At 39.1% G+C, this 23,470-nt stretch overlaps 1 pseudogene; it reads left to right on the top strand.

Annotated features, from left to right (window-relative positions):
* Nucleotides 1-10,216: 10,216 nt before the first annotated feature.
* On the top strand, nucleotides 10,217-11,872 carry LOC113354197 (annotated as a pseudogene).
* The last annotated feature ends 11,598 nt before the right edge of the window (nucleotides 11,873-23,470 follow it).

The raw sequence follows: 23,470 nt of genomic DNA, 5'->3' as shown, positions 1-23,470 counted from the left end.
ATGTGCATGACCCAATGAAGTGCACCAATAGCCCCGAATATGGCTAAGACCCCTACATGACTAATGAAGTGTATCAATAACTCTAAGTATGGCTAGATTTTGTGTATGACCAATGAAGTACACTAAAACTTCAAAGCCAACTAAGTTCTGCGCGTAAAGCTTACTAAGACCGTGAAAGATATCATAAGCCCAACATAAGAATCGGCTCCGGCTAACCCAAGTAATAAATACATTTTATAGAGGGAATACTCCTAAAGGAAGTCATGCGTGCATACAATACATAGAAATTAACATAAGTAATATATTCATAAACATCCGACATAATACATCGAACAGATAAAGGGATACACTTTGTGGCAAAATCCACTAAGTCAAGGAACTGAAGATAGGACTGAGTTTGCGCGCCTCAGTCTTCCGCACGCAACAACCTGGTCGCTTTCTCTACGCTCCATCCGGACACGAGCATTAGCAAACGCCTCAGAAGCTTCATCCGAAACCATAACGTTTTCTATTGAAGGGTTGACTCGACTAGCACTTAATCGATCCACATACAGATCCATTGCATGAAGGTATTGCATTTGGCTAACCTCAAATAATTCTTCACATTCACGAGCGAGTCGGGCATCCAGCAACAATAGCTTGCAAAAATTCAATTTATTGATTCTTAAGAGACAAACATAAAGCACTGACTGATTCTTCCATTATTACTAATCCTTTTCCGTCTGCGAATACCTAGACTATATAAAAAAATTATTATTAATTATTAATTATGGTAACATACTAAGTGTCATATGAACTTCACAAGAGCCATCTCAATGGACCTTATACTATGGTCTGCCTCAACACATCGAAAATGGGTAGTCGGACGCTGCTCATGGAAATAACCACGATATTCTAGAAGGGTTATGTCAGGAAGACCTCCCTCACTTTGAATCTTCCTCACTAGATGATCCGCAACGGACAGTTTTTCATGCCAACTCGAGTTCTCGATCTCAAAACTATACCGAGCAAGGCACATCACCTGGAAAAGGCGATTTAGATACTCCACTTCCAGAACTAACCTCACGCGATTATCCATAAACCAAAAAAAAAAAAAGAGAAGAAGACCCAAGGAGTATTTACTGACACTAACCAAAAAAAACTCTCATATATATAATTAAAATAACAAAATACCCAAGACAACAATTATTTTAAAGGGATTGGAGCACAGCTTGTTGACAGGCTTCCATCCAATAATTGTAAACTCCTTGTTGTTGATGATAATTAATAAACTTGTTCTCTTTAAAAAAAAAAAAAAAAAAAAAAAAAAAAAAAAAAACTGGCAGTGATCTATCTAAGAACGCTCAGCTATAAGTAGCGGCAGTAGGAAATGTCTTCATCTAAGTCTTGCATCATCAATTGTGCCTCACCATACTGAGTAGTGGAATCGGTGTAAGTACTACATACCTTTTCTAATACTTGATGAATCTTGTGCATAATCACTAGAAGCACCGGCCTCTTGATCCATATCCAGTGTCTCCTTATGTTCTTCATAGGCTTTGCGGGCCTTATCTAGAGCAATCAATCGATGAGTCTGTAGCATCCCGACTTTATCCTTCAATATTAATAAATGCGCTAGCTCCGCTTTCATATCGGCATGATGAATAAGAGAAGATACAACACACAAAGTCAAAACACACCCGCGGAGATTCGGACCCGCTTGTTGAGTAATAAAGGCATGGGAATCAACTATCGCTTGTTCAATATCAGTCGTCATAATTAGCGCTTCTTGAAACATCCTCTCATCTTTGTTTCGGGCAGCTATAGTATCATCCAGAGCACGTTGTACAGTCAGAGTCAGGCGCCCGGACGTCTGTGACCTCTGAGCCTTTGAATATATCTCATATTTCTCATCAAACTTCGTGCATGTAGCCACTATATTCGCCGTTCTAACCTCTCTAAGCATCTCCACTTCAGCTTTTACCAACAACAAGCGAGTTAGCTCATGATTCTTCTCATAAGGCACAACCAGTATTGGCACAAGAGAAAAAGGCAAAGTATAATCATGAAGTCGATGAGCCATCCGCTGCAAAATATACCTAACAACTAGAAGAAAGGTGAAATACTGAAAGAAGCTTGAAAGATACTAAAGCAATTTCACTTACCCCTACTTATAGAAACACATAGTAATATCATATTAATTACCATCCAACCATAATAATAAATGTAGTTAAACCAAGTAGTGAAGTATGTCTTGCAAACGAAAGGAAAACCATAAAATCCTCATTTCAACAAAATATGTCTTGTTCGAAATCATTATCAGAAAATATCCAAAGCGACCAGCTCAGCCCTCTTCCTAGTTAAGCGCCCATTGACCTCCTCAGTAGCTTCCCGAGAAATCTTCAAATCCTTGGTAGATCGGCCCACACCCGCCATTAGTTGATCATGTGCTCCCTTCTTAGCACTGGAAACATCGAGCAAACGTTGGTGTTCCCGCTCCAACTCCTCAATCTCGTGAGGCAATGTGGTCCGCTCATTGTGGCTCGCCTTTGCCGAGTCCAACAGATTCTTAAGCCATTGGATGGGGAATCGAAGAACTAGATAAGTTTGAATGGCAGCATCCCACTTCCTCAATGTGGATGGATCAACAAGGGTTTCTTCCGCCAGGGAAAGGCCCTCCGCTATGATGAGCTGATGAGTGCCAAATAATGTATATATTTATCCCTTTTTCTTGGCATTTAACTCATCTTTTGTGCAGTAATTCTACATTTTATCCCATATTCTGTATTTTCATTGTTTTCAAGAATAAATATTTTTCTTACTTAATTTTGCATTTTTAGGTAATAAATAAAGTCTGGATGACTTGCGGAGCGGAAAAGAGCTGAAGAGTAGTGAAAGGCCGGAAGAAATTACGCAAGGAAGCCGCAAAGAATGGAGCGCACGTCCAAAAAGCTAGGAATGGGCTCAAGAAGGAAGAATTGTTCTTAAAGAAGATATGGGCTTGGCATACCCAAGGCCCAAAACCCTTACCCAAACCCATTTTCTATATCCATACCCGCCTCCATTCTCAGCCGTTAGATCGGATCCATCTCATCATCCAATGGTCGCTTCTTCATCGTTCATCAAAATCTGAAGTCCCTGCAAAACACCATAGTACCTAAATTCCAAGCCTTCAGATTAGATCACATTTAGATCCTACGGTCGCTTCTTTGCCTGCTCATCAAATCTCGATACTTCCGCTTAACACTACAGCACCTAACCTCGATCTTCGCCGTTAACTTTGTTGTATTTCACAATCCAACGGTCGAAGTGATTCATCTCTCATACCACCGTTAGATCCACCAACCATCTTCACATCCAACGCGTCTCCTCGCTAGACATCAAAGTTTGATGAACCCGCTCAACACCTTAGCCATCGAACCCATCGACCTCAAGCCAAACACCCTCTTCTTCCCAAATCATTTTCTTTCCCCAAAACTTCTTCTCCACCACCATACCGCCTGCAACTCCACTGCCACCACCATCTCTTCCATCACCACCCCGAGCTTCACCATCTCCATTCTCTCGACCAAATCAGAGCCTTCACCATCATCCAGCTCCCTAGTATTTCCCTTTCTTGTTCTTAGCATCAACCCTAGGTGCTACAGATAAGAAAGAGAAAAGCTAGGGCATCAGTAGACGCAATTGGGTGCAGTTCGAGCTGAGGAGGAGCAGAGGGAACATCAACAGGGCATGGGTCGAGCACAGGGGAGACAAATTCAGAAATCAGTGAGTTTAATTTGGAATTTAAAAATTAGGGTTTGCAAATTTGGGGATTTTCAATTTAGGGTTTGTAGAAATTTAGGGTGTTGTAACAAACTATAAATTGATGTTATGGGTGTTGTAGAAATCATCTCTGGGCTAGCCAGTGAACAATTTTTTTAATCAATTTTTATTTTCCAATTTCTATTTTAGCAACAGTTGATTGTGTGTAACCTGTATGCATGTTGCATTTTAATTTAGTTTGTTGGATGAATGCTGTTGTTATACTCATGTCTAGCATGAGCTAATTCACTGCAACTAAGGCTCTGATGAAGCCTAGTGCACTGTTAGATGATGCATGGTTAGGGTAGTTTTCTTATTGCCTGTTTGCTTGAGCAATGGGAAGTACTCAGTGCTCTGGCATGCCTGTGATTGATTGTGCTGTCAAAAGACAGTCAATGCTAGGGGCATATCAGTGAGCAAGCTGATTTTCATCTCATTCTAGATGTATGCATAGGATTTCCAACTCAACCTAGATTGCATTGCTTGATTAGGGCACAAGGTGGATTCAATTGCCTTAGTGACTTCACACAATTCTGCATCTTTCTCCTTTTCTGTCACTGAATGCTCAATACCCTTGCCTTAGGCTGCTGCCTTTGTTTCACTACCACTCTAGATCATTGTCACTGTCACCATAGTTACTGCCCTTAGCTCACTGTAAACTTTAGCTATGTGTGCTCCCCATTTTCACACCAAGTTTTTGGCGCCGCTGCCGGGGAGCTGGCTGCCATATTTTTTGAAGTTTTCATAGCTGTTGTGGCCTTGCTGTGCTTACAGAGTTGTCTGAGCTAATTGCTATCTTGTTCACTCACCTGTTGCTGCTGGAGCTGTGCAGTATTTTTTTTGCTGCTGCCAAGCTGCTGCCAAAGCTGCTGTTGCTGTTGGAACTGCAGTGAAGCTGAAGTTCCTGAACTGGTGCCACTGAGTTGCTGCTGCTGCTGTTGCTGCTGCTGGTGAACCAAAGCAACTGCTGCTGCCAAGCCAAAGCAACTGGGCTGCCAACTGAAGCTGCTGGGCTCTGCCTTCTACTGGTGGGCTTGTACTTCTCTGAATTGGGCTTCACCAACTTCAACTGAACTGGGCTTGCCAAGTGCTGCTGGGCTCTGCCTCCTTTTGTTGCTGGGCTCGTGGTCTTCTGTGAGCTGGGCTTCGTTGCTGCTGTGCTGGGCTCTGTTCCACCTGTTGCTGGGCTTGAGCGAGAGCTGCTTAGGACGATCCTAAAGCCCAACTGGGCTGTGCAACTAAAAGGGAACAAAAGCCTAACTGGGCTTCCCTCCTTAACCAAGTAAGCCTAAAACCATGAGTAACCCACTTGGGCCTCATTAAATATTCAATTTGGGTATGTAATAATTAATTTATTTTAATTTGGGCTTGTAATAATTATTTTTATTTTTATTTATTTTCTTTTTCTTTTATTTTCTTTTATTTTCTTTTATGGGCTTGTAATTATTATTATTGTTTTTATTTTCTTTTATGGGTTGTGCTAATTTATGCTAGGTTTAGTTCAAAAACTTTTCCAAAGCCCAATTTTAAACCAAAAACAAAATCCCTTATTAAAACCAAAATTCCACTCCTTAAAACCAAATTCCACTTAACCCTTTCAAAACCAAATCTTCAAATCCTTATGGGCCCTGTTTTCTCCCTTATCTGTGGGCTTGTTATTTCATGAGTGGGATATGATTGTAACCTTTAGAGACCAATCAAATAGACTAGTTAGAGTAAATCAAATAGACCCAATTGACATACCCACAACTTCTGAGGAAAACACACCGGACCAATCTGAAACAATGGGAGAACCCCGTACCCTCAAGGATTATATGTACCCAACTAGAGCCAGTCAACCTTCTTGTATTGTGCTACCCGAGGCTAATGGCCATTATGAGCTGAAATCAAGCACAATACAGATGCTCCCTATTTTTAGAGGTGTTGAGAATGAAAACCCTTACCACCACGTGAGAGAATTCGAGGAAATTTGTGGAACTCTGCGTTTCACTCAAATGTCCGACGAAACCCTAAAGTTAAGGCTCTTTCCTTTCTCCCTGAAAGATAAGGCAAAGGCCTGGCTTTATGCTTTACAGCCTCAATCCATCATGACATGGGATGACCTCATAAAGGAGTTTTTCAAAAAGTTTTTCCCGAATCACAAGACTGCGACAATTCGTCAAAGTCTGAATAGCTTTGTGCAATTAGGGGTGAGACCTTAGCTAGATACCTGGAGAGATTCAATGAATTATTGCTCCAATGTCCCCATCATGGTTTTGAAAAATGGAGACTTGTGCAAATTTTGTAGGGTCTAGATGTGTCCACCCGAACAACGGTTGAGTCAATGTGTAATGGTCTATTCGTAGACAAAACTGCTGATGCGTCTTGGGACTTCTTGATTGAAGTAGCTGAAAAGACGCAACAGTGGGAATCCATCCGTGAACCCAGAAAGACTACTTCCGAAGCTAAGGCTTTTAGGATTGAAGCAGATTTCGAGGGAAGAGCAAACATGGCATCAATAGTTAGGAGATTAGAAGAGTTAGAACTACATAAAAATTCAAAACCTTCCACCACTACTCTCCGAGAACATGTCGCTTCGTCTGTATGTGCCGCTTGTAACGATCCCAACCATCAATTCCAAAATTGCCCCGATTTGCTTGCAGTCCAGGAATCTAGGCTTGAACAGGCACATGCCATGTTTCAAAAACAAGAGCATAACCCCTATTCACAGACCTACAATCCAGGATGGAGAAACCACCCTAACTTTTCATGGTCCAAAGGACCCACTCAGGGAGGACCATCTCAACCCAATCAGAGCTATCAAAACAATCAGGGATCTCAGAACAATCAAGGTTATCAATATCCTAGGAACCCTCAACAACAATCGAACTCTCAACAATCATATCCTCAACACAATACCGACAAGAGATTATCCACCCTAGAGGAGATGGTCCAGAGTCTGGTGCAAGGTCAGAAAAATCTTGATCAAAAGATGAGTCAAATGTGCGATTCCATGAGCGAGAGAGAAAAGGGTACACTTCCTAGCCAACCCCAACAAAATCCAAAGAGGATATTTCAAACAGGCACAACATCCTGCACTGAAACCTCACCCGATCAAGTCCATGCCATTACCACCCTCCGAAGTGGTAAAATCATCGAGAACAACGTGGGCGAACCTAATGAATCTGATACAAATTCCACGCTGTCTCCACAACCCCAGAAAACCAAAGAATCTGAGCAAGTTGGAAAGCCTGACAATTCTACTGCTGTGAATGTCCCTTTGCCAACTCATTCTCCTGTTGCCCCATTTCCTCAAAGATTGATCTATCAACAGAAAAGTACCCATTATAATGAGATGTTAGATCTGTTCAAGAGAGTCAACATCAACATTCCTTTTCTTGAAGCAATTAGGCAAATCCCGGCATACGCTAAATTCCTCAAAGACGTGTGTACTCAAAAGCGCAAGCTTAATGTGCAAAAACGTGCTTTCTTAGCTGAACAGGTGAGTTCCATCATTCTGAACAAAACTCCACCCAATTTTAGGGATCCAGGATGTCCAACAATTTCTTGCACTATAGGAGAACACACGGTCAATAAAGCGTTATTAGACCTAGGTGCAAGTGTTAACCTTCTGCCATATTCTGTTTATGAGAAGTTAGGTCTTGGGGAGTTGAAGCCAACATCTATCACTCTACAACTGGCAGACCGATCTGTCAAGATTCCTCGTGGAGTGGTCGAAGACGTTTTGATCAAGGTTGACAAATTCTATTTTCCCGTAGACTTCATTTTCTTAGACACTCAACCTGTACAAAACCCAGACTGTCACATTCCTGTCATCTTAGGACGTCCTTTCTTGGCTACGTCCAACGCGATCATTAATTGTCGTAATGGAGTGTTGAAACTGTCTTTTGGCAACATGACGGTAGAATTGAATGTGTTCGATATTAGTCAACAACCTGTGAATCTTGATGATGATGATGTGCATGAAGTTAATATGTCCAAGTGGCGATACAAACCACTCCGCGGGACATCAGCACGGCCATATGGATAAGCTCATTCTTAATAGTGTCCCGCGGACTGTACTCGAACACGTCATGACACAGCCAAAAAAAAAAGAAACCCGCCAGCTCCGCTCTGTCCGTTTCCCCTTCTCGGGGAGGAACACCTTCACGAGGGACCGATTGTAAAGGATCCCAATACTTAATCCATCAAGAAAAAGAGGCTCGGCGTTTCCGGTACTTAGGTTTTTGGTCGCTCTTCACCTCTCTCACATCGTCAGACTCTTCAGCGGTAGATGGTTTTGGTTGAGAAGCTTTTATGGCGGACGCCATGAACTTTGAAGAAGACGAAACATTAGCGGGAGAATCACGGGAAGCAGATGCAGTAGCCTTACTCTTCCCTTCATCCACCGGGCACTCAATCTCACTCGGAGCCTCAGCTTTAAGCTCTTCGGGTAACTGGTACGTCATGGAATTCACTTTGGCCTTGAGCAAACAATCACGAAGTCCTCTGTCACTCTCGTTCTGAAGGAAACAACTATCAAAAATCGTATCTCCATGAACGGGTAAACCGGTAAGTGCCACTACATCTTCTAAGATAGGGGTCGCCTCACCCCAAGAAAATAGAAACATGTGCGGATCAATTCCCCAACGCGCGCGCAAGCAATTCATGATCTTATGATCCCTCCGGGCATGCCTGATCTTTGAATTCTCTAAAGCAGCTTCTGTGCTTAAAGAACGAATAACCCTCGCGTTCTCCGAGTTGGAGAAAATATAGTCTATCCATGATTCCCAAGCGGCATGAGATTCATAGGATGAATGAAAATTGGCCGAAAACGGGGTGCGTCTTCGAAGGAAGGTATAAGAGGTGACTCTGCTTGAGGACGGATGAGCCAGCCTTCAGATCCATATGGGGGATGAGGATTTAACATACGTGTATCATCAGCGGGGAAAAGAACGGTGCCATTATCTGCAGCAGGCGGCCGTAGCTTGTCCCTGAGCTGGGGACTAGTCCTAAATTCATCAAGCGTGTACGACTCTGACCTGGGAGGCAAGTCACAAATAGGTGGTTCATTATACATGGTAAGAAAAGATAAGGAGAGAGAAAATGAGGCAGTGAAAAGATGAGGGTTCAAGGGCGAGGTCTCCTCTATTTATAAGGAGGTAAAAGAAGGAATAGTTACTAGGCAGACCAGTAACCGTAGCATCCAAAGAGTCGTGCACTTAAATTGCCCATAACTCCCAATTGTAACTATAATATTAACATGTGATTGTTGACACGGTCCTTGACCGGTCAAACAGTCAGGGGACTAATATTGATACATGAAAATAATCAATCCTAGAATAGATGGCCCTTAGCCTATGAAGGATCCCTTTTAGGAAAAAGAGACTTGGGAACCAGGCCTAACCCATTAAGGAGTGGAAGTCCTAGTTCATCCAAGAGCATATTAAGGCAATTGGCTTTGGCCTAAGAGGAAAACCCTTTATAGTTTGGTATTAACTTAAGAAAAGGGAAATGGTAGTTTAGTAAAATGTTAATCTTATGGACATTTATCCATAAAAAGGTCATCGTAAAAGGGAAATAGGTACACTTTTTGAGATCATCATGAATTCTCTATTACTTTCCATAAACCCTTCTTCTCCTCAGGAGTACCGTATGTGATTAGGGCTAGTTCCTCCTTCCACGTTTTACCCATCAAAAGTTCCTTACAATTTTAGTCCAGTTTTATCGGAATAAGATGTACAGTGGTACAATATGTATATGATTTGGATGGTCATTATTTGATCATAAGATGCTGCCAAGTTAGCTTACATGGGACTTAGTTTGGGTGCATCAAGTGAATGAGGGAAAGACTTGGTATTAGTTTTCCAACCGGCAGAAAACCCATTCACTATAACGTTACTACTTTACTGGTGGATTAGTTAGGAAGTGCTCCACTACCATAGGAAGTGGGAGAAAGAATAGGTTGACAGAATACGTGGGTTCTCTTGAAAGGGAGACTATAAATATAGTTGTTCATATTCTTATTTACCATGCCTTGTAAAAGATCGATCGATCCACTCAATAATAAAATCTCCATTTTTTCTCTTTAAAGTTGTCTGTTCTCAATATTTGTTTTTGTTAGTATCTTCCTAATTAGAAAAGAGCTCAGTGCCTAGATGAGTCTATATCTAAACTACAAAGATAACTCATTAATCAGTTAAGAAAAAACAAGTTGTCATGTCCACAAAATATTATCGCAAAATCACTCTATTAATAAGTTCTTCAAGAATCCAAATTAATTACCTACCGAACAATCTGAGCTTACTCGAATGGTCCTCTTTCTGTGCTCTTTGGATTACGAGCTTCTTCTTTTTTAGTTTTCAAAAAGAATCAGTTTGTTAATTGGCTCTCTGAGCTACATCTTTCATTACTAAAACCAACCTTATTATCAAATTCTTACTTAATCTTTTCGATGGATTTACTAAAACCAAGTCGAGCAAACTCATCACCATTGACCACGCTAGGATTTCTAGAGAGGGCAGCAACTGTATACGGTGATTCCATATCCATCATTTACAATAAAACAACGTACACATGGAAACAAACCAATCGTAGATGTCTTCAACTTGCATCATCTTTGAAAGCAATGGGTATTCAACATGGAGATGTCATCTCAGTTGTATCGCCAAATCTTCCTGCTATGTATGAACTTCATTTTGCTGTACCTATGAGTGGCGCCATATTGAACACTATCAATACACGTCTCGATGCACATGCTCTTTCAGTTATACTCCGGCACGGTGAATCAAAACTTGTATTTGTCGATTTTCTTTCTCGTTCTTTAATTCTTGAAGCTTTATCTCTCTTACCATCTGAGACCAAATCTCCTACACTCATCTGCATCATGGATGATGATGTATACTCAACCTCTACCTCTGATGATCTCGATCTTCATTTACTTATGAAGGCTTAATCAGTAAAGGTGATCCTGATTTCAAGTGGATCAGACCTGATAGTGAGTGGGACCCAATGGTGCTGAACTATACTTCAGGTACCACATCATCTCCTAAAGGGGTAGTCCACTCTCATCGTGGTATATTCATCATGACCATTGATTCTTTAATGGATTGGTCTCTACCAAAACAACCCGTCTTTCTATGGACCCTGGCAATGTTTCGTACGAATGGATGGTCGTTCCCTTGGGGTATGGCTGCTGTTGGTGGCCTCAATATTTGCCTACGTAAATTTGATGCTTCTTCAGTGTATGGGTTGATCCATCAACATGGTGGGACCCATATGTGCGGAGCACCAGTTGTGTTAAACATGTTAGCCAACAATCCGAGCGTTCAACCATTGTCAAACCCAGTTCAAATTTTAACCGCCGGAGCTCCGCCGCCTGCCCCGGTTCTCTTTCGGATCGAGCCACTTGGATTTATAGTGAGTCATGGTTATGGATCGGCTGAAACAGCGGGATGCGTTGTGTCGTGTGCATGAAAAAATGAATGGAACAAATTTCCTGCAATTGAACGTGCAAGGTTAAAAGCGAGACAGGGTGTGAGAACAGTTGGGATGACTGGAATTGATGTATTAGATCCTAAATCTGGTTTAAGTGTCCAAGGAGACGGATTATCTACAGGCGAAGTTGTTTTACGAGGTGCGTCAGTTTTATTAGGCTATCTTAAGGATCCATCAGGTACAACCAAAAGTTTGAAAGAAGATGGATGGTTTTACACGGGAGACGTGGGTGTGATGCACCCTGATGGGTACATAGAAATAAAAGATAAATCAAAGGATGTGATTATAAGTGGTGGAGAGAATATAAGTAGTGTGGAAGTTGAATCAGTGTTATACTCACACCAAGCAATCAATGAAGCTGCCGTAGTAGCTCGACCTGATAAATTTTGGGGAGAAACACCTTGTGCTTTTGTGAGCTTAAAATCTGGATTCAACAAGCCTTCTGAAAATGACATCATCGAATTTTGTAGGGCAAAACTACCATTATATGGTCCCGAAAACAATTGTCTTTGAAGAATCTCTTCCAAAAACTACAACCGGGAAGATACAAAAGTTTAAGCTTAAGAACAAAACTAAAAATATGGGTTCAGTTCCAGTAACGAGTCGACTGTAAAGGTTTCTAAATATATTTATTTATGGATTATATGCAGAAGTAGGCCTCGTCTGGACCCTCACTTTCATTTCTAGGCCACTTTTTTTATTTCTTGCAAAACTAGGCAAGTTAAACGGATTCCATCCACTTTAACCATCTCGGTCAATTTATCGCGTTGACTTGTCAATATCTCGCCAAAATATCATATAGGGAGATCTCATACATGTGGTAAGATTACTGAAATGTCCTTCACACGTGTGTCAGTCACACACGTTTAGATGTCCACCTGTCTCGATAAGATCTCCACGTGTTGCTATCTGAGAGCCAAATCTAAGTAACACGAAATCTCGAGGATGAATTGAACGGCCAAGATAGTTCTTCATTGTTATTATCGACAACGCGGGAAGGTATAAGGAATAACAAAAGATTCTTGGATTGAGAAATCGATTCATCTAGTTTCTTCTTCTCTTTTGTTCTTCAGAGAGGGTTCTTCAGAGAGGATTTTTTAAGTGCACCTAACGGTGCTAACTTTCCATCCATCATTTTTGGTCAAAACATGCCTAGTCTAGCAATAAATAAAAAAAGTGGCCTAGAAATGAAAAGCACAAAAAAAACGGACCTATTTTTGTGAAAAACCCTTTATTTATTGAGAAATGAAATATACTGTCTGGTTCCATCCCTGCTGCATGCCTATGACAATTTTGCAGAGGTTCAAAAAGATGAAATATCAAATATGAAATGTATTAAAGATAATAATAGAGTTTTACTCAACTTTTGTAAAGAGGAAGTATTGTACACTTCTCTCTATAGTTACTATTTTTCGTTATCGTTAGTTTTGTTTCTTTCTTGTAGGATATCCTAAGATTTATTCCTTTATGATTTCTTTATCCCTAGGGGCTAGGTCTCTTCTGAGTCCTATAAGTAAGTATTACAGTGAGGTATCTTCCAGGACCATGTATTAACAGCAGGCTCGTTTTAAGAGCTTGGAGTAGAATGTGCAATTCCATCTTGTGAGGATGGCAAGATTGTTTTCTGTTTTGAGTGTAAATTTTCCAGTCTAAGCTACAGTGTTTTTAAGGTGTGGCAATAATTTCTTGCCACCCAGGCTGTTGCCACGGGCAAAAAAAATTTTATGTGGCAATAGGTTTTTGCTAAATGAAACGTGGGTTCTTTCCACATAAGTGAGGTGTTGCAATACACTAATTTTCTTGTATCATGATATAAAAAACCTACGCAGCACGGGAAAAAATATCTTTCGAAACAACAAAATTCATTTCCAAGAGTGCTGAGAAAGCACAAAAAAAACTTACAATGCAGTGGCTCATAAGATATGCATATGCTAAAATTCTAATTTGAACAAGTTCCTCTTAAGATTTGTATGATGCGTCTCTAGTAAAACAGTGCAGTGGCTCATGCTCATTATGGAGAACTTCCTCTGAAGTTAACCGCCTACTGACAGACTGCTGAGGCACAATGACAACTCATTGCACCTTAATAGTATTTACTTTTCTAAGTTGCTTATCATCTTACTTTTTTGCACAGTTATCTAAATGGATATTGGCCTAGCGGATTATTAAGCAAGATAGTACCAATAATTAATTTTTTTCTTCCTCCAGTCGAAAATAACTGAATTTAGAAACAAAAATTTAGTTGAATTTAGAAAACAATTTTTTCACACCTAAAGTCGACTTTCTACTCGAGTAAAACCCAAGCTTTTAGCTTTTTTCTTAAGCTTAAATTTCTGTATTTTACCGGTTGTGGTGTTAGGAAGAGATTCTTCAAAAACAACTGTTTTTGGGACCATGTAATGAGGCAGTTTTCTCCTGCAAAATTTGATGATATCATCTTCGGAAAAATTCGTTGAATTTGGACTTTAAACTCAAAACACCGCAAGGTGTCTCCCCCCAGCTACCACGGCTGCTTCATTGATTGCTGGATGCAAATTGTAGGAGTAAAATATCGCACCCCTATCTGATATGCGAAGTAACGACCCTCAAGACTGAGCGAAGACAACCGCATACATCATACGTGAAATGACGCATCAGATTACGTCATCTTAATCACGAGTAAAGTGTGAAAAGTTGTGCGATATTAAGAGAACGTGCGAGAAGAGTCAATGTGAGGGTGCGTCCAAATCCGAAAATAAAAGCTTTATTAGCTGTCATCCACTATGTAAACTCATATATAAGGAGCCGAGCGACCTTGTATTTAGAGAGAGATCTTTTTGAGAGCTTAGACAAGATTTTAGGAGAGAGAAAAATTGTTTGAGAGCAAGTTAGGATTCTTTATCTCTTTGTATTCAGTTTAAAGATTTTAATGAATGTTCCTGTGATTCTGATGGAGATTACTTAGATTGTTCTATACATTTCATTTAGGGTGTGGTTGTGAGATTTCTCACAACTACATTTTGGCGCTAGAAACAGGAATTGAACCTGTTACTCGTCCCCATGTGATAGACTTACGCATAGGATATTTATTATTATAAGCGAATATTGTTATACATGTTATTACAACTAAATTAACTCCAACTGTTGGAAAGAACAATTTTTTCAATTTTATAGGTGCAAGTATATATCAGGGAGAGTTTACATCGAAAGAACCTCGGATATTTAAAGAATTTACATTGAAGAAGAAATTTCAAAGACTAGGATGTATCTGATATACAAAAAGCTGAAAAGGAATTTACAAGCGAGAAAGATAACTAATTTTTGTCCATATCATCTTCAATGTCATCCTCAGCTTCAGAATCACCAACTTCTTCTTCAATCTCTACATACTCTTCATATTCTCCTTCGCTATCAGAAATATCAGATTCTTCTTCATTAGGAGAAACTTCAGCAAGGTTATAGTTTGATAAAGGAATGTCATTATCAGTACAGACTTTCTTAATTGTCGCATCACGAATACGAATAGAATCCATGCTATTATTGGAAACAGTGACAGTTAGGTTTTTCTTGAGTCTGCGATATTTAGAGTCACGAGCGGATAAGTTCGCTTCTAGACTCTCAATTTTCTCAAAATATTTCTTCTCATCCTCTGCGAAAGAAAATCAGAAGGTTAATGCCGCATAAAGATAGTTTTCAAAAAATAACAAGTAGAAAAGAATTATAAACAACCTTCTTTTTTAGAAATAATATCCCTAACCAATGTGGCATGATCAGATTCAAGGCTAACATTCACAGCTATATCATTTCTAGCATTATCTAATACCCTAGCAGCCCAATCAAATTCAGTATCATTTTCTATAAGAAGTCGAGAACGAAACAAATTCCCATGATTAATAAGTGCGTTATTTTCTCTCCAGCTAGATCTCGTTCAATTTGAACTTGGAGGATAGTTTCTTAAAACTCCTTTAAAGATTTAGCACCCTTGAGAGCAACCTGATCCTTCTCAGTGATAAGAGAGCTAATTCTTGCTTCTAAAACTTTAATCCTTTCTTTGGATTCAAAAAATTGGCGTCTAAAATTATTTACGGTAGATAATGCACTTCTATGATCACGATTAAGAAGTTGATATTTCGTCTTGAGTTCCTCCAAAGAAAAGGTTCTTAATTTGTCATCAAAAATATTATTTAAGGAAGTGTTAAGGTGCTCAAGGAGAGAATCATAATTGATAGGAGGATGAAGGTAGCGAAATAGAGAAGCTGCTTCGTCAGATAGATTATAAATCTTTGCAAGAATATGCAATTAAAAGGGAGCGAAAAACAAGCAAACAAGAAGGCGGGAGAGATACAAAGTTAATGCACCAGCTAGTTGATTATTTCTCTTGCGAAGTCTAGAAATATCATCCTCAAAGTGGAAACTTGGATATTGAGTTTATTATTCTCTGCCTTAAGCTTCTGAAGTCTTCTTTGATAGTCTGTGTAAACAGCATAAGACATACGAGCCATCTGCGAAGATAAGAGGCGAATATTAAGCATCATTAAAGACATCAAATCATCATCATTAAAGATAAGAGAGCGAAAGTATAGAGATTACCAAAGAGCCAAGTGAAAATTGAAAACTTGGACTTAACGCTGAGGCAACCCCGCGAAGGGATTCATGATATAGAGAAACGACATCACATATCTTCGAAACTGTTCCACAAGTACGAGTCAATTCCTCATCACCAACTGCTGACATGGAGTCCGAGAAGATACTAGATAGCTGCGCCATGAAAGATGTGATTGAGGGTTCTTCAGTGAGAAGAATATCATCATCACTGGAGTGAATAATGAGAGATAAAACTCCTTTAGCTTCTTGGATAGACACTTGGAAGAGGATTTAGAAGCGGCTTTCTTATATCTGAGTTTACCTTTACCCTTGCCTTTAGTTCAAACATCTTCCACCTACGCGAATAATGAGAGATAAGAAACAGAGGCAACAATATTGTTAAAATTAAACAAAGAGTATTTCTTACTTCATTATCATGCGAAGGTGACGCATGAGGCAAGTTTCTAGCCTTCTTTTCCTATTGGGAAATCTGAAACCAAAGGAAGTGATAAGAGAAATGAAAGAAAAAATAACTAAAAGAAAAGAAAAAGGAAGAGATGAAGGTAGCATACGACTTTGTCTTCTTCAGTCCATCTGAATACCCAAGGATCGTAAGCAGGTAATCCCGCAGGAAGGGGAAGAGTTGAGTCGTCTCCATTTATGCCAGTTATGTAGGGGCCCACTAAAATGATGGGGAAATCCAACCATCGCGTATCATTTGATCTACGAGCGGTGTTACTCGTAGTGTCATGGAAGTCAAAATCTCGCATGATTCAACCTAACTTCTGCACCAAAGAATTTGAAAGTAAATTCTTCTGACTTCCCGGGTCAATAACATCATCAACTAGTGATGTTTTGACTCGCATCTTCACTGTGAAGAGTCGCTCCCTAAGATCATCTTTTGAAGGTCTTTCTTTTTCCCCTGTCATAAGAAAAAGTTTTGAATTGGGTTCCGTTAGTCTGTGGACTTCTTTTGGAGTTTGAGCGACTAGTTCTACCTTCTTGGCTTCTTTCCTATGCAACCCTTTAGGCTTTAGACGAGGGTTATTAACCCAACACTTGTCGACAACGCGACATGTTTGCTTGCAATGGGTGCAAGCCGAACCTTCCTTTTCACTAGACTTCCCTTCTTCCTTGATCCTTTCACCTCCTTTCATAGTGGTACCTACAGATTTCACCTTCGTGTTTCCTTTTGAATCGGATTTCTTAAGCCTGCCTTCAATTGCATTAGCTTTTATACTTGCTTCGGAGATAGTATCCACCGGAAACATTTTCAACTCCTTCCGTATATACTCATGGAACCCGGAAATATATTTCATATAGATAACATAATCTCCCAAGTCTAAATCCAAAATCATAGCTTGATTCTGAAATTCCGAAGTATACTCTTGAACGGTTTGGTTGTAAGTCTGCTTCAAGTTGTACCACTTGAACCATCTCTTCTCAAGGTAGCAAACCGAATAAAATTGTTTCCTTACAACTGCCTTGAATCTTTTCCACGACAATACTCTCTTACCTGGGTTTTGTCTTTGATAAGCTTTCCACCAGGATAGAGCATGATTTTGTAGCTTCACTGCCGCGAAAAAAAAATACGTCTCTAGACATTCAATCAAATCATCCAATTTTTCTACATCGACACTCCCATCGTAAAGTGGAATATCAACACGAAAATCAATTTTTAGATTCTTACCATGAGGTTTAGTTGATGTAGGACTATTAAGAACTCACTTTTCTTCTTTTTGTCATCCTCATCTTCTTCCTCTTCTTCTTATGAATCGTCTTCTTCAGAATCATCTTTTTCCGAACCTTCAGGTGAAGGTGTAATCTTTTTCTTCGTTTTCGGCTTGGGTGTATGAGAACGAAAACATTCACTCAGTTCCTTAAGGGTAACTGGAATTGACTTCATGTCCGTTTGCAGCGTAGCCACCTTTTCTTCCACAGTTTGTGGTTCGCCTTCCTTAGGATCATCATCTGACTTTGTCATCCTTGATCCCCTTGTCTTCTTAACGTCTTCTATCTTCTTGAGTACCTCACCAAGATTTATGTAGAGAGATCTAGTGAAAATCATAAACCATAGGGATTTACCCATAAAAACTAACCTCGCTCGTGATGCCAACTTGATACGTTTTGATCCGTATACCTTGGTAGCTATTACTATAAAGGCGGAATTCAGAATAATAATAGACGAGAAACTTAGAAAACGGAACACAAGTAGTAATTCGAAGAAAATATCTTCTCTATATTATGAACAAGAAAACGATTACAATTCTCTCTTTGTTACGCTCACAAACTTCTCCAAACAGTGGATTAACCTTAAACTGTTTGCTAAACTTGCACAAGTATTGTTCCAAGATTTCTCTAGGTTTTATGTGCCTAGTATTCTGTGTCCTTAGCTATTAGCCAAAGCTAGGGATTTTCATGGTCGGTTTTGGTTCAGTTTCTAGCCAAACCAAAACTGAAACCAATACTATCGGTTTCTAAAAATCTAAACCAGATCAATCCATTAACCATTGGTTCGGTTTCCAAATGGTTCTAGCCGGTTTCGATTTGTCCCAGTGGTTTTTGGTTAACCAATAATTATGTCAAACCCAAAAAAAAAATTACACAAATTTACAGAAAAAAAATCGTAGCTGCAGATAGTATTGGCTTACAAAAATTTACAGACAAAAAATAAATAAAAAGAATATCAAGAATAGTTAAAGCTTACTCTAAGTCTAGAGATAAAAAGAAGATATATAATATATCTTAATTTAGTTAATGACAAACAAAAAAGAAGGAAGACGGGAAGAAGAAAGTCGAGTAGCAGCAGTGGCTGCTGTAGTTGGGGGTGGAGAAGGGAGGCGACTGAGAGAAGGCGAAAGAGAAAGAGGGAGAGTATCATAATGAAATATTATATTTAGAGTTTCTATTTATCCTCTAAATCAATGGGTAGAATCTAATACTTGTAAATCAACTGTAAAAACAAAGTTTAAAAATTAATCGGTTTTCCAATGGTTTTTGGTTCGATTTTCGAGGTCAAACCAAACCAAAACCAACACTATCGGTTTTCCACTTTCTACACCATAACCAATCCATTAGTAAATGGTTCGGTTTAGTTTCTTCCTAATTGGTCTGGTTCAGTCCGGTTCCAGCGAAAAACCGAAACCATGTTCAGCCCCAGCCAAAGCCCTCTATATATAGCCTTCATCGTACTCAGCCGACCAAGGACTTCTATCAGGAATCTATTTCCTAAACTAAGAGTATTACCTAAAACAAAACTCTTCCCTAACTAGGAATTCTGCGTAAACAAGGATTCCTGCCTAAAATAGGATTCCTCCCTCAACTTATCTTGAGGTTAACTAAGTTCCCTAAAAGAGTATGGATACCTGTATCATCGCGCAAGAACAACATTACGAAGAATTTTCTCTTAAGATCACTCTTCAAGCGATTTCAAGAGAAAAGAGACAAAATGTCGGGGCGAAATATCGCACAAGGCAAACATACAACCTTGCCTTGGCCGAAACAATCTCAAGCACGGAGACAAAATAATTATTAGAAGACAAGACGAAGACTAATCACGCGACGATAAGAAAGAGTGTGAAAGGACAATTACGCGATGAAGATAATACGAAGACCAACTTCATTAAGGAAGCGTGAAGACCAAGTGATATTGCGACAGTTAGGGATAGCATGGCGAGTAAGACAAATAGAGTCCGAATATAGTAGTACAGCATGTGAGTCTTGATTGTCTTCTATTGTGAATACCATCTATCTTATACTAATATGAAGAAAAGAGATCTTTTTGGTAGGAGACCCTCTAAATTACTTGGTTGTCCCTACTTTTTACATATTTACATAACTACCATTGTTTTAAAAATAGATCAAAAATTTTAAGAACTTATTATCTTTCAAAATATACACCGGATTTTTTTAAAATTTATATATGGTTCAGGATCAGGTAACAAAATGTGTTGAGATTATTAGTCCCACACATTGTCTGGGCATCTAAGATCATGCGGTTTATAACCCCTTAGGGCCTCTCCACTCATTGCCAATTGGTTTGGAGTTGGATGCCCGTATTCTAACATGGTATCAGAGCAGGCTATTTGCGTCGAGTCATTGACCGCGTCTTTACTCCGCGTCACCCGATTTAATTGTCCACGTATTTGACCCAACGAGGCTACACGTGAGGGGGCGTGTTCAGATTATTAGTCCCACATTGTCTGGGCATCTAAGATCCTGCGGTTTATAACTCCTTAGGGCCTCTCCACTCATCGCCAATTGGTTTGGAGTTGGATGCCCGTATTCTAACAAAATGGCTTGACAAACCAGATCGACAAAACTACTAACCCGTTAGATGTGATTCATCCAATGGTTATTAATTTTGACTGTAACGACACCTAACTAACATTACTCTCTGTTTGGCGGTACCAGGTACCTACACCCGATACATGGAAAGAAATTTTTGGAAATGATGTAGGGAGAAATTCAAGGAATATTTTTTAATAGGAACCCAACGAGATTTTATATATATAATTTTATATTTTGATCACCATGATCATGATTATCCTTGTAACTCGATATGAACTCTCTATCTTAGGCCCAGTGAAGCAATTGCTTGCATTATCTTTGACAAGAATTGTACTGTAAACCTATTAATATTTGTAATGAATCCTATGGCGAGGAAATGTGTTCTTCCAAAAGGTCACTGAGCAAAAAAAAACAAAGATAAGGGAAAATGAAAAATACACTCAGATTTATGGATCGCTTCGGCAACGGTACTATATAATGAATGGGAACAAGCTAATTACGGTTGGATAAGGATGTGCTTAGGAACTTTGATCGATTCATCGATAAGTAAATACAATTGGTTTTTTTTGTTCTGTAATGCAAATATTGAATAATGATGATTAACGGATGATAACGATGATTAATAATAAGTTTAGATTTTGTATTTCTAAGAGAATATGGCGTTGCGAAGAAGATGTTAACCAAACATAAAATCCAGCTCCACGTAAGAAATTATGCGAACCGTTAGATATAAAATATTTAACGCCTTGCTGGATTTGTTAAAAGTTTTTGTCAAATTGTTTTGTCACAGGATCCCAACCGTTTGTATATTTGAAAAGCTCTTTCAATTATCTAAGTAACGAGTACAAATAAGAATAATAAATTTTTGTTTTAGGAAAAAAATTCCATAGCTTTCAAATTTACAGGGGGTTAGTCCTCGAGTGATTTCGGGGGAGTTGAGTGTATTTTAAATCTCAGGGATTTTGAGAGAGTGTAGGGAGTTTGAGAGAGTTTTGTGTTTTTGAGTTCAGTGAGTTTGGGGGAGTGTAGGGAGTTTGAGAGAGTTTATTAGAGGAAGTTTGGGGGAGTTTGAGAGAGTTCACTCCTAACTCATTCTCTTTTAAGAAACAATAAACCCTTATTTGCAAATAACATTGATCTTTAATCAAAAGAAAAAAATTAATGAAAATGATCATATCTATGTATCAATAGTATGTTATTTTGTGCAACGAGATAATTTTTTTCCCTTCAATTTAACGGTCTCCATACAATTCTAACTCCCTTTGTTCACGAACATCCACTAGTGTCTTTCTTCTTCTCAAGTGTAGCTTCTACCAACAGTTCCAATAATTTCTCAGTCTCTCGAGTTGTCCATTGTTTGTAATTCGTAGTCACTTCCGTTTCTGGTTCCGTATTCTTATTCTTCCTAACATTCTTTTTCTTCTTGTTGTTTTCAGCAGGTTGGCTGGATTTTTCCATTCTATGGTGTGACATGTTAGCTACATTAGTACTTAGACTAATACTAGAACTTAACAAAGCAAGGATAGTAATAACACCAAACAGTCTAATGTAAACATGATAAAAAAATGTGATACTAGATTACACAGTACTAACACGCAGAGCTACTTAGCCAAATTGTTAATCAAAGAAAATCCCTTAGCAACTCCTTGCAACAAAAGCACCGTATGAATTGGCTAAAACACGCCAATACGGAATGAAGTACGCCACTGTATTGAACTTTGGCATATAGAATAGAAGAGAAGTATGTGTCTAAATAAGATGACTTAACAAGTGATAGTGATTCTCAATGACACCCATGCAAAGTAGCAAGCCAATTAATGCATGATGACATAACAAATTATGAAGATAGCTGTAAAGGAATTCTGTTTCACCGAAACACAGTTTCAGATTGTCCAATCTTTGAAGTACTAATGCTTACCTGATCCTCTTTAAATTTTTACGGTACACTTACAACTCAATATTCCACAACACACTCAAAAATCATAGCATTCCAACGGTTCATTAAAAAGATACATTACTCAGAACCCGACTACTTTCAATACGTGCATACAGAATTCAGTTCCGGATTTCTCACACTTTGGTGTACCTAAAGTGATCAGAACTTAATGAAATTTCTACAGTAGGTAACCGTCATATATACAAACATCATACTAAAATTTCAGCTTTTTCCGATAAGTGGAGAATGAGATAAATAGGAATCAGTCCCCTATTCGGGATTTAAACTCAGCAGACCATAATCATATATTGTGCAATCTTTGCAGTAGAAAACGTGACCTGATCCCCGTGAAACTTTTACTGTACTTCTATAACAAGGTAAACTACGACATACTCAAATTTCATCATATTCCAACGGTTTAATTTAAAGATATCATTATAATCAAATCATGCAATTTCTTACCAAGATCTTTTGAACCACAAATTAGGATTTTGACAGAGAGAGAGTACCCACAAAAAAAAACTATATACACAATCAAAATAAACAATCATGGAGATCAAAGATATGAAAAACAATCAAAATAGTACAAAAATCAAACTATTATAAACAATCATGGAGATCAAAGAAGAAAAAAAACATACCTGGAAAAAACGTTTCCTCTTCTTTCTCCTATGGTTTTCTACGCACCAAACTCCTTCCCAAATCTCTACTCTTTTGAGAGATTTGTTGTGAGACCAAAATACACTAAAAACTCCTTCGAACTCCCCAAAGCAACCAAGTCCCTAGTATTATAGGGTTTATGACTAACAGAGAGTTCAAGAGCTTTTTTTAAACTCCCCAGCGACTAACAGGTGTTTTCTAGAGAGTTTAGGAGACTTCTCTAAACTCCCCCACGACTAACGGAGATTTGGAGAGACTCCCTCAGGACTAACAGGAGAAAACCTAAATACATTAAAATCTCTCGAACTCTCCCACGACTAACCCCCTGTTAGTATTGTTGGATGAGTAAAAATTCAAGCATATGTATCGCACATGTGTCCTTACTAGTATAAAGAGATAGAAGGCAATGTAATAAGGATGGTTCCTATGGGTATAGCAAACTAGCCAGTTTGCCATTTTTGCACCCATTATGGAGCTGGCAAACTAGCAAACAGACCTGGCTAAGTGGCAAATTTGTCACTTAGCCAGGTCAGGTCGAGACTCTACTGAGCGGTGGAGTCTCGATCGGGCGGTCCAGTCTTGACCGGGCGGTGTAAACTAGACCTCTAGGGGTCTAAACTTCACCGCCAAATAGTTTTGTATTATTTCCAAATTACTTCTCTCCTACTTTTTCTTATTTTAACATTACTTTTACTTCATACGGGTCCCACCAAATATATTAAAACCTTATAAATACCCCACATATACACACAAACAACATTT

This window comes from Papaver somniferum, chromosome 2 (assembly GCF_003573695.1).
Source record: "Papaver somniferum cultivar HN1 chromosome 2, ASM357369v1, whole genome shotgun sequence".
Lineage (NCBI taxonomy): Eukaryota > Viridiplantae > Streptophyta > Magnoliopsida > Ranunculales > Papaveraceae > Papaver > Papaver somniferum.
This window is presented reverse-complemented; position numbering and strand designations above follow the sequence as displayed.